The sequence below is a fragment of the Dendrobates tinctorius genome, unplaced genomic scaffold, assembly GCF_039654945.1.
Source record: "Dendrobates tinctorius isolate UK_male_01 unplaced genomic scaffold, ASM3965494v1 ptg000524l, whole genome shotgun sequence".
NCBI classification, from domain to species: domain Eukaryota; kingdom Metazoa; phylum Chordata; class Amphibia; order Anura; family Dendrobatidae; genus Dendrobates; species Dendrobates tinctorius.
In genome coordinates, this window is record NW_027362183.1 from 348,107 (window position 1) to 362,370 (window position 14,264).

Consider the following 14,264-nt stretch of genomic DNA (forward strand, 5'->3'; position numbering starts at 1 on the left):
GAGAATTAATTAGGTTAAAAAGAAATTGTAGTTCACCTATAACATTTGCCAAAGAATCAAACAAAACCCTCTCTAGACTTAAGGACAGAGGATATGCTAATTGGATGCTAAGGAAAGCTGATAATATTGTCAGCAGGATCGATAGACACACCCTGCTGAATGAATCTCCTTTGAGCCTTGTACACACTGGAGTTACTGCTAACAAGAAAAAGAATCGCACACGGGCCCCCTGTAATAATCATGACCGTCCTATAGTTAGTTTTTCTACCATGTACAGTCCACAATTCAACAAGATAACAGACATTGTCAAAAAATATTTACCTATTTTACACAATGATAATAAACTTGGTCAAATTCTGGACAATACCCAGATACGATACATAGCCAGGAAAGCTCCTGCTTTGAGCGATATCTTATCCCCCAGTCTTTTTATCAGCAATAGGAGAACTAAAAATAATACTTGGTTGTTATATAAAGGCTTCTCCAAATGTGGACATCATCCCTGTAAAGTCTGCAACTATGTGGTTAAAACCAGCAGATTCACTTCTGGTGTTACTGGCATATCATACCCTATTCAGTCTCACATAAATTGTAATTCAGAAGGAGTCATATATGTTATTGAATGCGTTTTTTGTAACCTACAATATGTAGGCTGCACAATAGGACCTCTTAAAAAGAGAATTAGGAAACACTTGTCAGAAGCTACTAGTAGTAATTATAATATTTCAGCAGTTTCTTATCATTGTAAAACTGTTCATGGAGGTAAAACTGATAGTCTCAAAATTATAGCAATAGAGAAAGTCTATAGATCTACTAGGGGAGGTGATTTCAGGAGAAAATTATTAAATCGTGAATCCTTTTGGATTTTTAAATTAAATACAAGAGTACCATTAGGGCTGAACAAACGACTTGATTTAATATTGCAATTAGATTGATATTTTCTTCTGTATATTTACATTCTACTTAGTCCTATTCAATTCTGGTTATTCTGATAATTTTTGTGATTGTTATTATATTCTTATGATATCTTTTTATTAGATTTTTTTTTTTCCTGTTTTTCCGACAAGTTTTTGTTTCAGCTCCACATTAGGCTGAGTGTTTGCAAGAGTTAACTGGTAGGGATACTCCCTATTTTCATTAATTCTTTTGTCCAACACCTGTGATTTACTAGTTTTTGTACTATTTGTAGTCGTCAGTATTGGTCTAGTGTGAACCATGAGTAAGACCCTCTAGGTCGAAACGCGTTGGTTGGAGACCACCAGAGACCCCATCTGCCTGTATGTCCTTATCCATACTTTTTTCTGTTCTATTTTAAGAATTTACAATAAATGATGTATTTTTAACTGAAGTCCAGCGCTGGAGATTCCATCCTTTATGTTATTTCATACTCGTACTGTACATATTTAATGTCTCAATTTATAACAACTTTTGTATTTGTAATCATTGCCCGACTTTGGGGAATAAATCGTAAAATTATCAGTTTGACTCCATGCTCTAAGAAACGAACTATGCGCCTTTGTTAGATAATCGCTACTAATTTGGGGGTTTGCCATGGACCCTCTTAATTAACTCTTTGATTAAGCAAAACGTGGCTGGTGGCAGCATGGTGTGTGATTGGTTAGGCTGGTTGGCAGTCCGGAAGGGTCTTATAATGCTGGATGAGTGGTTGAGGCCACAGCATTGATAATTCCCTTACTGCAGTAGTCTAGTTGCCTGTGCACAAGCAGCCCGTACGGCGACTAATTATCCTAGGTGCAGTTCCCTGACTGACCTGAGGGTAAAGGAGGTGCCGGAGAGCTGCGAGTTCCAAAGTGGAACTGAGAAAGTGGGATATACACAAATATCCGCAGTTCTTGAAAGGGTGTTAGCAGTGGTGGGGCAACCTAAATACCGCCTGCAGTAAATTGTTAGAGCAAGATTAGCTTGCTGTATATTTTGGTCACATGGTGCTAGTGGTGGGATAACTAAGATAAGCCCCCACTGTGCCTGTGATAGCCGTGTCCCGGCAGTGTGTCGGGTCCCTCTGTCTGCTGACAAACCCGTGTCAGGTGGGATCGTGGCATATTGGTGGCACCGGCCGCGCTGTTCCTCACAAGGACCATTAACAATCAGGAGAAGACGTCACCTCTCAGATGCCACCAGGAACATCATTCAGAAAAGGTCAGCAAGTTCACAACATTTTATTAATAGTCATGGGGGGGTTATGTCCGCTTTTGAGGTGTCAGGTATAGAAAAGGTTAAAATTCCAGCCAGAGGTGGCGATATTAAAGGGAATCTGTCATTCTTTTTTTGGCCCATAAGCTGCGGCCACCGCCATCAGGGGCTTATCTCCAGCATTCTGTAATGCTGTAGATAAGCCCCCGATGTAACCTGAAAGAGAATAACACGTTATATTATACTCACCAGGGGGGCGGTTCGGTCCGATGGGTGTCGTAGTCCGGCGCCTCATAGAATCGTAGAGTTGGAAGGGACCTACTGGGCCATCTGGTCCAACCCCCTGCTCAAAGCAGGATTCACTAAATCATCCCAGTCAGATGTCTGTCCAGCCTCTGTGTGAAGACTTCCATTGAAGAACTCACCACTTCTCGTGGCAGCCTGTTCCACTCATTGATCACTCTGTCAAAACGTTTTTTCTAATATCTAACCTGTGTCTCCTCCCATTCAATTTCATCCCATTGCTTCTAGTCTTTCCTTGTGCAAATGAGAATAAAGTTGATCCTTCTACAATGTGACAGCCCTTTAGATATTTGTAGACAGCTATTAAGTCTCCTCTCAGTCTTCTCTTTTGCAAACTAAACATTCCCAGATCCTGCAACCTTTCCTGTTGTGAGTTCATTTTCCCCTTCACCATTGAGGTCTGATGAACTCCCTCTTCTGGTGAAGGAAGGTAGTGAGGCCGATTACAAAGCACATGAGCAGAATGATGATGACTCGGTGACTGGAATTGCTGACTGGATATAAGGCAGCCGACGCCCTTCTGCCTTGCGGGTGATTTTTCTGAGGGATTCTAGGAGACCAGTCTGATTCCTGCTCCTCAAAAGCTAAGTTTTCTGCTCTGCTTTTTGCATTTGTGTTTTGGTTTTGTTTTGCCTTGTTTTTCTGGATTTCTGCCTTCCCCTGCTGGGTGAGCTGAATTTCTTTTTGCTGTCTTCAGAAGATACCTGAGTACTGATATAGTCTTTTTGAAGCCTAGCGTCTTCAGGTCATTTTTCCCTATCAGTCTGTTGGCTCTTGTTTTGAGAGGTTATTGCGGATGGCAGACAGCAGCTTTTCTATCCTGTCCTATCTAGTTAGCTTGGGCCCCATCATTTGCTCAGCCTATCTTTCTATCTGTGTGAGTGTTTTTTCATCTTGCTTCACCGTCATTATATGTTGGGGGCTGCCTATTGCTTTGGGGTCTGCTCTGGGGCAGTTTAGATTTCCCTTTCTGTCTTTAGGCTATGTAGTTCTCCGGCTGTGATCGAGGGGTCTAGGGCACTGTAGGAACCCCCCACGGCTACTGCTAGTTGTTGTTGTTAGGTTCAGGGGTCTGCAATCCGATAGCTGCCAACTTCTCTGGTTTTCTGGACTTGGCTAGTATTTCTGTTTTTGCTTCCTACGGTGACTCATTCATAACAGAATCACCCGCCTTACCGCAGATCCTAGGGTACTCAATAGCAGGAAAGAATTGTAAAAAAAAAAAGTGTGTATATTTTTTCCTCTATATCTCTGAGGCCGTAGGGGGAATTTTTTTTCTCTCAATGGAGATAAAGCAATTGTCTGATCGTGTGGAGCAGCTCGCTGCGGAAGTGCGGGGAATTTCCGCCTACCTTGCTCATTCACATGCTGCTGAACCAAAGATCCCTACTCCTGATGTGTTTTTTGAGGATCGGTCTAAATTTTTGAATTTCAAAAATAATTGTAAATTATTTTTTGCCTTGAAGCCTAACTTGTCAGGGAGCTCCGCGCAGCAGGTTAAAATTGTCATCTCTTTGCTGCGTGGCGATCCCCAGGATTGGGCATTTTCTTTGAAACCAGATGATCCTATTCTGACTAATTTGAACGCATTTTTTCAAGCCTTGGGGTTGTTGTATGACGAACCTAATGCTATTGATCAGGCTGAAAAGACCCTGTTGGCATTGAGCCAGGGTCGAGATTCTGCAGAATTGTACTGTCAAAAATTCCGAAAGTGGGCGGTCCTTACTACCTGGAATGATAATGCCTTGGCAGCTCTCTTTCGGAAGGGTTTTGTCAGAAGCCGTAAAAGATACTATGGTGGGATTTCCTGTTCCCTCTGGTCTTGACGATTCTATGTCATTAGCCATTTAGGTTGATCGGCGTTTACGTGAACGCAGGACTGCATGAGAGGTGTTGCCACCTGTTGAACAAGTGTCTGAACCTATGCAATGTGATAGAGTTTTGTCCAGGGAGCAACGACAGGAGTTCAGAAGGCGTAATAAGCTGTGTTTTTTTTTGTGGAGATGCCTTGCATATTATTTCTGTCTGTTCTAAACGAGAGAAACGTTTTGCACACACGTTTTCTGTGGGTGGTGTTCAACCTAAGTTTCTTCTGGCAATTACTCTGATCTGCTCCCTGTCCACATTTTCCGCCAAGGCTTTTGTGGATTCGGGAGCAGCCCTGAACCTAATGGACTTGGATTTTGCTAAACGTTGTGGATTTCCGATGACACCTCTGCGGACGCCTATCCATTTGAGGGGGATTGATGCTACTCCTTTGGCGAAAAATAAACCTCAGTTTTGGACCCAGGTGGTAATGCTGGTTGCCCCAGACCATCAAGAAAATTGCAGATTTTTGGTATTGCATAATTTGCATGATACCATTGTTCTGGGGTTTCCCTGGTGGCAAATTCATAATCCAGTTGTGGATTTAAATCTGTGTCTGTGGTGAGTTGGGGTTGTCGGTGTGCCCTTAGTGAGGATCCGGTTTTTTCCACCTCTCCTCAGTCGCATGATGTTCCTGACTATTTGGCGGACTTTTATGACGTATTTAGTGAGAATGAGTCTGCGTCTTTGCCTCATAGAAGTTATGACTGTGCAATTGAACTGAGCCTGGGGTGTAAATTTCCCAAGGGTTAGCTCTTCAATTTATCTGTACCCGAGCACGAGGCTATGCGATCCTATATTAAGGAGGCGTTGGAGAAGGGTCATATTAGACCATCCTCTTCACCCTTAGGTGCCGGGTTTTTTTTCGTGGCCAAAAAGGATGGTTCATTAAGGCCTTGTATTATCGTGCCCTCAACAAAATTACTATTAAATATCAGTATCCGTTACCCCTGATTTCGGATCTATTCTCCAGAGTTAAAGGTGCTTGATGGTTTAGCAAGCTTGACCACAGGGGGGCGTATAATCTTATCCGCATTAAGCATGGGGATGAATGGAAGACGGCGTTTAATACTCCGGAGGGACATTTTGAGTACCTGGTGATGCCTTTTGGGCTCACTAATGCCCCTTCTGTCTTCCAGTGCTTCATGAACGACATTTTCCGAGACTTTGTGGATAAATTTTTGATTCTCTCTATCTGGATGATATTTTGATCTTCTCCAAGGATTGGGATTCTCATGTGGAACATGTTCGGACTGTGTTCCGGATCTTGAGGGAGAATTCCCTGTATGTCAAAGGATCGATATGCCTTTTTGGGGTACAGAGGATTTCATTTTTGGGATTTATTTTGTTTCCGTCAACTATTGAAATGGACCCGGCCAAGGTACAGGCCATTTATGATTGGGTTCAGCCCACTTCTTTGAAGGCCCTCCAGAAGTTTTTGGGTTTTGCTAATTTTTATCGGAAATTTATAGCAAAATTTTCTAGTATTGCCAAGCCATTGACTGATCTAAGAAGGGTGCTGATGTGTTGAATTGGTCTCCGGAGGCTGTTCCTTCCTTTCAGGAGCTGAAGCGAAGATTCACTTCTGCCCCGGTTTTGCGGCAACCTGATGTCTCACTCCCGTTCCAGGTAGAGGTGGACGCTTCTGAGATTGGTGCAGGAGCTGTTTTGTCCCAAAAGGATCCTGTAACATCTAAAATGAATCTCTGTGCTTTCTTTTCCCGAAAGTTCTCTCCATCTGAACGTAACTATGACGTGGGGAATCGGGAACTGTTAGCCATGAAATGGGCATTTGAGGAGTGGAGACATTGGTTGGAGGGAGCTAAACATCAAGTTGTGGTCCTCACTGACCACAAGAATTTGATTTACCTGGAGTCGGCCAAACGTTTGAACCCTAGACAGGCTAGGTGGGCCTTGTTTTTTACACGTTTTGATTTTGTGGTCTCTTTTCTTCCTGGCACTAAGAATATCAAGGCAGACGCCCTCTCTAGGAGCTTCTTTGCTGATTCTCCTGTGGTGACCAAGCCTGCTACCATCTTAGGCAAAGGGGTAGTTCTGCCATCTCGCCCGATTTGAGACATGCTCTGGAAGAGTTCCAGGAGGACAAACCTGAGCGTTGTCCCAGTGGAAAGTTGTATGCTCCTGACCAGTGGAAGAAGAGAGTGATGTCTGAAGTTCATTGCTCTGCATTGGCTGGTCATCCAGGTATTTTTGGTACTAGAGATCTGGTGAGTCGGTCTTTTTGGTGGCCCGCCTTGTCTCGTGATGTCAGGAATTTTGTGCAGTCCTGTGGGACTTGCTCCTGGTCTAAACCTTGTTCTCGCTCTAGTGGATTGTTGATGCCTTTGCCGGTCCCCAGGAGGCCATGGACCCATATTTCAATGGATTTCATCTCTGATATGCCTGTCTCTCAGAGAATGACTGTTATTTGGGTGATTTGTGATAGGTTCTCTAAGATGGTTCATCTTGTACCACTCCCTAAGTTGCCATCTTCCTCTGAGTTGGTGCCCCTGTTTTTGCAACAGGTGGTTTGCTTGCACAGGATTCCTGAGAACATTGTATCTGACAGAGGAGTTCAATTTGTGTCTAGATTTTGGAGGACTTTCTGTTCCAAGCTGGGAATTCAGTTGTCCTTCTCCTCTGCTTTTCACCCTCAGACCAATGGGCAGACGGAGAGAACAAACCACACCTTGGAGTCGTATTTGAGATGTTTTATTTCCGCTGATCAGGATGATTGGGTTTCATTTTTGCCCTTGGCCGAATTTGCTTTAAATAATAGAGCTAGTTCTGCCACTTTGATGTCACCTTTTTTTTGTAACTTTGGGTTTCATCCTCGATTTTCTTCAGGGCAGGTGGAGCCTTCTGCCTGCCCAGGTGTTGACACTGTGGTGGAGAGAATGCACCAGATCTGGGACCAAGTGGTGGATAAGTTATCTCTCTCCCAGGAAAAGGCCCAGCGGTTTTCCAACCGACATAGGACCTTTGGTCCCTAGTTTAAGGTTGGTGTTATGGTTTGGTTATCATCAAAAAATATCGCTATGAAGGTGGCTTCTCCTAAGTTTAAGCCTAGATTTATTGGACCTTACAAGATTTTGGAGATTATTAATCCGGTCTCTTTTCGCTTGGCTCTTCCTGTCACATTTAAAATTCATAATGTGTTTCATAAGTCCTTGTTGAAGAGGTTTGTTGAACCAGTTGCTCCTGGGGTGGCACCTCCGGACCCTGTGTTAGTTGAAGGTAACATGGAATATGAGGTAGAGAAGATACTGGATTCCCGTCTGGCTAGACGGAGACTCCAGTATTTGGTTAAGTGGAAGGGTTATGGTCAGGAGGATAATTCCTGGGTCTCTGCCTCTGATAGTCATGCCAAAAGATTGGTGCGTGCCTTTCATCGGGCTCACCCTGATCGCCCTAGTGGTGTGGATGAGGGTTCGGTGACCCCTCCTCAAGGGGGAGGTACTGTTGTGAGTTCATTTTCCCCTTCACCATTGAGGTCTGATGAACTCCCTCTTCTGGTGAAGGAAGGTAGTGAGGCTGATTACAAAGCACCTGAGCAGAATAATGATGACTGGGTGACTGGAATTGCTGACTGGATATAAGGCAGCCAACGCCCTTCTGCCTTGCGGGTGATTTCTCTGAGGGATTCTAGGAGACCAGTCTGATTCCTGCTCCTCAAAAGCTAAGTTTTCTGCTCTGCTTTTTGCATTTGTGTTTTGGTTTTGTTTTGCCTTGTTTTTCTGGATTTCTGCCTTCCCCTGCTGGGTGAGCTGAATTCCTTTTTGCTCTGTCTTCAGAAGATACCTGAGTACTGATATAGTCTTTTTGAAGCCTAGCGTCTTCAGGGCTTTTTTCCCTATCAGTCGGCGGATTGCAGACAGCAGCTTTTCTATCCTGTCCTATTTAGTTAGCTTGGGCCCCATCATTTGCTCAGCCTATCTTTCTATCTGTGTGTTTTTTCATCTTGCTTCACCGTCATTATATGTTGGGGGCTGCCTATTGCTCTGGGGCAGTTTAGATTTCCCTTTCTGTCTTTAGGCTATGTAGTTCTCCGGCTGTGATCGAGGGGTCTAGGGCACCGTAGGAACCCCCCACGGCTACTGCTAGTTGTTGTTGTTAGGTTCAGAGGTCTGCAATCCGATAGCTGCCAACTTCTCTGGTTTTCTGGACTTGGCTAGTATTTCTGTTTTTGCCTCCTACAGTGACTCATTCATAACACTTTCCTCATAAGACGGGGTTTGCAGACCGGTCACCATTCTGGTCGCTCTTTTCTGAACTTGCTCCAGTTTGTTGATGTGTTTTTTTAAAATGTGGTGCCCAAAACTGGACACAATATTCCAGATGAGGTCTGACCAAAGAGGAGTAGAGGGAAATAACGACTTCACGTGATCTAGACTGTATGCTTCTGTATACATCCTAGAATTGTATTTGCCTTTTTTGCTGCTGCATCACACTGTTGACTCATATTCATTCTGTGATCTATTAGTATACCCAAGTCTTTTTCACATGTGCTGTTGCTTAGCCCTATTCCTCCCATTCGGTATATGCTTTTTTCATTTTTATTGCCAAGATGTAGTACTTTGCATTTTTCCGCTAAAAACCATTCTGTTAGTTACTGCCCACTGCTCCAGTTTATTTATATCTTTTTGAATTCTCTCTCTCTTCTCTAGTATTAGATATCACTCCTAGCTTTGTGTCATCGGCAAATTTAATCAGTTTACCACCAATTCCTTCATCTAAGTCGTTGATAAAGATGTTGAACAATACAGGGCCCAGGACAGAGCCCTGTGATACCCCACTTGAGACATCCTTCCAACTGGATGTGCAGCAATTTACGACCACTCTTTGGGTCCGATCACTAAGCCAGTTATGAATCCACCTAACAGTTGCCTTGTCCATTCCATACTTAGTCATTTTTTCAATAAGTTTTGTGTGAGATACTTTGTCAAATTCTTTGCTGAAGTCAAGATATACTATATCTGCATTTCCCTGATCCACCCAATCAGTGATTCCGTCATAGAAGGAAATTAAGTTAGTCTGACATGACTTGTTACAAACCCATGCTGACTCTGTTTAATCACTTCTTTCTTATCCAGGTACGGACATACATGTTAGTTAATAATTTGTACAAAGTTCTTTCCTGGTATAGAAGTCAGACTCACCGGCCTAGAGTTGCCTGGGTCCTCCTTCTTCCCCTTTTTGAAGATAGGAACATTTGCTCTTCTCCAGTCTTCTGGGACTTCTCCTGTTCTCCATGAATTTTCAAAGATGGGGTTCAAAAATTTCTTCTGCTATCTCCTTCAGTACTCTGGGGTGTAATTCATCTGGACCTGGAGACTTGAATTCATTTAGGTTAGCTAAGTGTTTCCTCACTATCTTTCTTTTTATAGATATCCTGGATTCTTCTATTCCCTTAATAGGACAGTGAAGAACAGTTGATGTTACATTTCCTTTCTGGGAGAAAACAGATTCAAACTAGGAATTTAAAAGTTCGGCCTTCTCAACATCCTGTCTTACCATTTCACCATTTTCATCCTGTGAAAATCCTATAGCATCTTTGACTTTTCTTTTACTTTTGACATGTTCCCAAAATCCTTTATTATTGCTTTTGAAGTCTCTTGCAAGCCTCAATTCATTGTCAGCTTTAGTTAATCTGATTTGTGCCCTGCAGGTTCTGCATACAGCATTATATTTTTCTTTAGATATGCCTCCCTCTTTCCATTTGATAAACATTTCTTTCTTCCTTTTTAGCATGTGCTTAAGTTCTGTGTTCATCCATCCTGGCTTCCTTAAATGCTTCCTATTCTTCCCTCTTTTCGGAATTGTTAACGATTGTGCTTTGAGAATTTCATTTTTCAAGATTTCCCATCGTTCCTGGACATTTTTGTCCTTAAGGATATCCAGCCATTGGATCCCTCCAATTCTCTTTGAGTCCCTTAAAATCTGCCTTTCTGAAATCTAACCTTGACGTCTGAGTCTTCACAGGTCTTCCTCCTCTAGTTATCCAAAGTTCTAAAATAGCATTGTTGCTACCTCCTAGGGTCCCAGACACTTTTACCTCCTCAACCATTTCCTCCCTGTTTATAAGGAATAGATCCAAGGTAGCAGTTCCCCTTGTTTTCTCCCCTACCTTTTGGAAGATAAAGTTGTCAGCAAGAGAGGATAAGAATTTCCTTGACCTGTTAGTTTTGCCTGTGAGAGATTGTCACAGGCAAATGTCAGGATGGAAATGTCAGGATAGTTGAAATCTCCCATGACAACTATGTCATATTTTTTGGAGAACTTAGCCATTTGATGCATAAAGAGTTCATCCATATCTTCAGCTTGCACAGGCGGCCTGTAGTAAATGCCTACAATGGTGTCCTTTCCATTGTTCTGTCCTTGTATTCTTACCCAAACAGTTTCCACAGAACTCCCAGTCTCTGAAGCTTGGATCTCTGTGCAGATATACGCGTTTCTAACATACAATGCGACACCTCCTCCTCGTTTATCAAGTCTGTTTCTTGCAGATAAGTTGTATCCTTCTAGCCTTGTATTCCAATCATGTGTATCATCCCACCAAGTCTCAGTGATTCCAATGACATCATATTTCTTTTCCTGTGTTAGTAGTTCCAATTCTCCTTGTTTGTTGCCCATGCTTTGTGCATTAGTATAGAAACATTTTAGTTTGTGATTGGTTTCTCTTTCTCCAATATTTATATTATTTAGATTCTTTTCTCTTTGTTATATTGCCTCCCATCTCCTAGAGATAACGTCCTCCTTCTTGCTTCCTGTCGCGGCTCCGGCGCAGCCGTGATTGTCTGCCCTGTTGAGGGAAGAACAGAGAACTGCAGTGAGCAGGCGCCAGAAAAGGTCAGAGAGGTCCGGCGCCCGAGTACTGAATTACTCTGCTTGGCCCTCAACTGGGAAGATAAAGTACGCCTGCGTAGGAGCCGCGGCAGAAGCAAGGAGGAGGATGGCATTGCTAGAAGATGGGAGGCGCCGGACCACGACATCCATCGGAAAGCCCCCCCCCGGAGAGTATAATCTAACTCATTTTTCTTCTCTTTCAGGTTACATCGGGGGCTTATCTACAGCATTACAGAATGCATTACAGAGTGCTGGAGATAAGCCCCAGATGGCGGTGGCCACATCTCATAGAGGAAAAATGAGATGTCATTCCGTTTAAAAGAAAACTGATAAGCCGGGAAACATGGTGGATTTATCAGCTAAACCCCAGGGTCCCGCATAGCATCAATATCAGACAGGATCTGATCTATCATTATGAATAGAGAAACACCTATCTGATGTCATATATGGTCCCAGCCTGTAAGGGGTTAATCGTCCCTATCAGGAGCCGGATCTGATGTCATATATGGTCCCAGCCTGTAAGGGGTTAATCGTCTCTGTCAGGAGCCGGATCTGGTGTCATATATGGTCCCAGCCTGTAAGGGGTTAATCGTCCTTATCAGTAGCCGGATCTGACGTCATATATGGTCCCAGCCTGTAAGGGGTTAATCGTCCCTGTCAGGAGCCGGATCTGATGTCATATATGGTCCCAGCCCATAAGGGGTTAATCGTCCATGTCAGGAGCCGGATCTGATGTCATATATGGTCCCAGCCTGTAAGGGGTTAATCGTCCCTGACAGGAGCCGGATCTGATGTCATATATGGTCCCAGCCTGTAAGGGGTTAATCGTCCCTGTCAGGAGCTGGATCTGATGTCATATATGGTCCCAGCCTGTAAGGGGTTAATCGTCCCTGTCAAGAGCCGGATCTGATGTCATATATGGTCCCAGCCTGTAAGGGGTTAATCGTCCCTGTCAGGAGCCGGATCTGGTGTCATATATGATCCCAGCCTGTAAGGGGTTAATCGTCCCTGTCAGGAGCCGGATCTGGTGTCATATATGATCCCAGCCTGTAAGGGGTTAATCGTCCCTGTCAGGAGCCGGATCTGGTGTCATATATGATCCCAGCCTGTAAGGGGTTAATCGTCCCTGTCAGGAGCCGGATCTGGTGTCATATATGGTCCCAGCCTGTAAGGGGTTAATCGTCCCTGTCAGGAGCCGGATCTGGTGTCATATATGGTCCCAGCCTGTAAGGGGTTAATCGTCCCTGTCAGGAGCCGGATCTGGTGTCATATATGGTTCCAGCCTGTAAGGGGTTAATCGTCCCTGTCAGGAGCCGGATCTGGTGTCATATATGATCCCAGCCTGTAAGGGGTTAATCGTCCCTGTCAGGAGCCGGATCTGGTGTCATATATGGTCCCAGCCTGTAAGGGGTTAATCGTCCCTGTCAGGAGCCGGATCTGGTGTCATATATGATCCCAGCCTGTAAGGGGTTAATCGTCCCTGTCAGGAGCCGGATCTGGTGTCATATATGATCCCAGCCTGTAAGGGGTTAATCGTCCCTGTCAGGAGCCGGATCTGGTGTCATATATGATCCCAGCCTGTAAGGGGTTAATCGTCCCTGTCAGGAGCCGGATCTGGTGTCATATATGATCCCAGCCTGTAAGGGGTTAATCGTCCCTGTCAGGAGCCGGATCTGGTGTCATATATGGTCCCAGCCTGTAAGGGGTTAATCGTCCCTGTCAGGAGCCGGATCTGGTGTCATATATGATCCCAGCCTGTAAGGGGTTAATCGTCCCTGTCAGGAGCCGGATCTGGTGTCATATATGATCCCAGCCTGTAAGGGGTTAATCGTCCCTGTCAGGAGCCGGATCTGGTGTCATATATGGTCCCAGCCTGTAAGGGGTTAATCGTCCCTGTCAGGAGCCGGATCTGGTGTCATATATGGTCCCAGCCTGTAAGGGGTTAATCGTCCCTGTCAGGAGCTGGATCTGGTGTCATATATGGTCCCAGCCTGTAAGGGGTTAATCGTCCCTGTCAGGAGCCGGATCTGGTGTCATATATGATCCCAGCCTGTAAGGGGTTAATCGTCCCTGTCAGGAGCCGGATCTGGTGTCATATATGATCCCAGCCTGTAAGGGGTTAATCGTCCCTGTCAGGAGCCGGATCTGGTGTCATATATGGTCCCAGCCTGTAAGGGGTTAATCGTCCCTGTCAGGAGCCGGATCTGGTGTCATATATGGTCCCAGCCTGTAAGGGGTTAATCGTCCCTGTCAGGAGCCGGATCTGGTGTCATATATGATCCCAGCCTGTAAGGGGTTAATCGTCCCTGTCAGGAGCCGGATCTGGTGTCATATATGATCCCAGCCTGTAAGGGGTTAATCGTCCCTGTCAGGAGCCGGATCTGGTGTCATATATGATCCCAGCCTGTAAGGGGTTAATCGTCCCTGTCAGGAGCCGGATCTGGTGGGGGGATTGAGCTGTGAACTAGTCTACAATGTTCAGTCGCCATTAGCGCCTTGTCAGTGATGGAGACGCCGTCGGTTTCGCGTTGGATTTTCATCTCTGGACTATGAGATAATGGTTTTCAGGCCATTTGAAGTTATGGAATAAAAGAAAATGATTTTATGGACTTACAGCGCTGGACTTATTTTTTCTAGGGTCTATAAGACGGTACAGTCCCCGGTGATCGTCGCTAGGGTCCGGTCCCCGGTGACGGTCGCTATGGTCCGCTCCCCGGTGACATTCGCTATGGTCCGGTCCCTGGTGAAGGTCGCTATGGTCCGCTCCCCGGTGACATTCGCTATGGTCAGGTTCCCAGTGACGGTTGCTAGGGTCCGCTCCCCCGTGACAGTCGCTAGGGACCGGTCCCCGGTGACGGTTGCTATGGTACGGTGAGTCGCTAGGGTCCAGTCCCCGGTGATGGTCACTAGGGTCCGGTCCCCGGTGACGGTTGCTATGGTCCGGTGACAGTCGCTAGGGTCCGGTCCCCGGTGACGGTCGCTATGGTCCGGTCCCCGGTGACGGTTGCTATGGTCCGGTGAAAGTCGCTAGGGTCCGGTCCCCAGTGACGGTCGCTAGGGTCCGGTCCCCCCCGTGACAGTTGCTATGGTCTGGT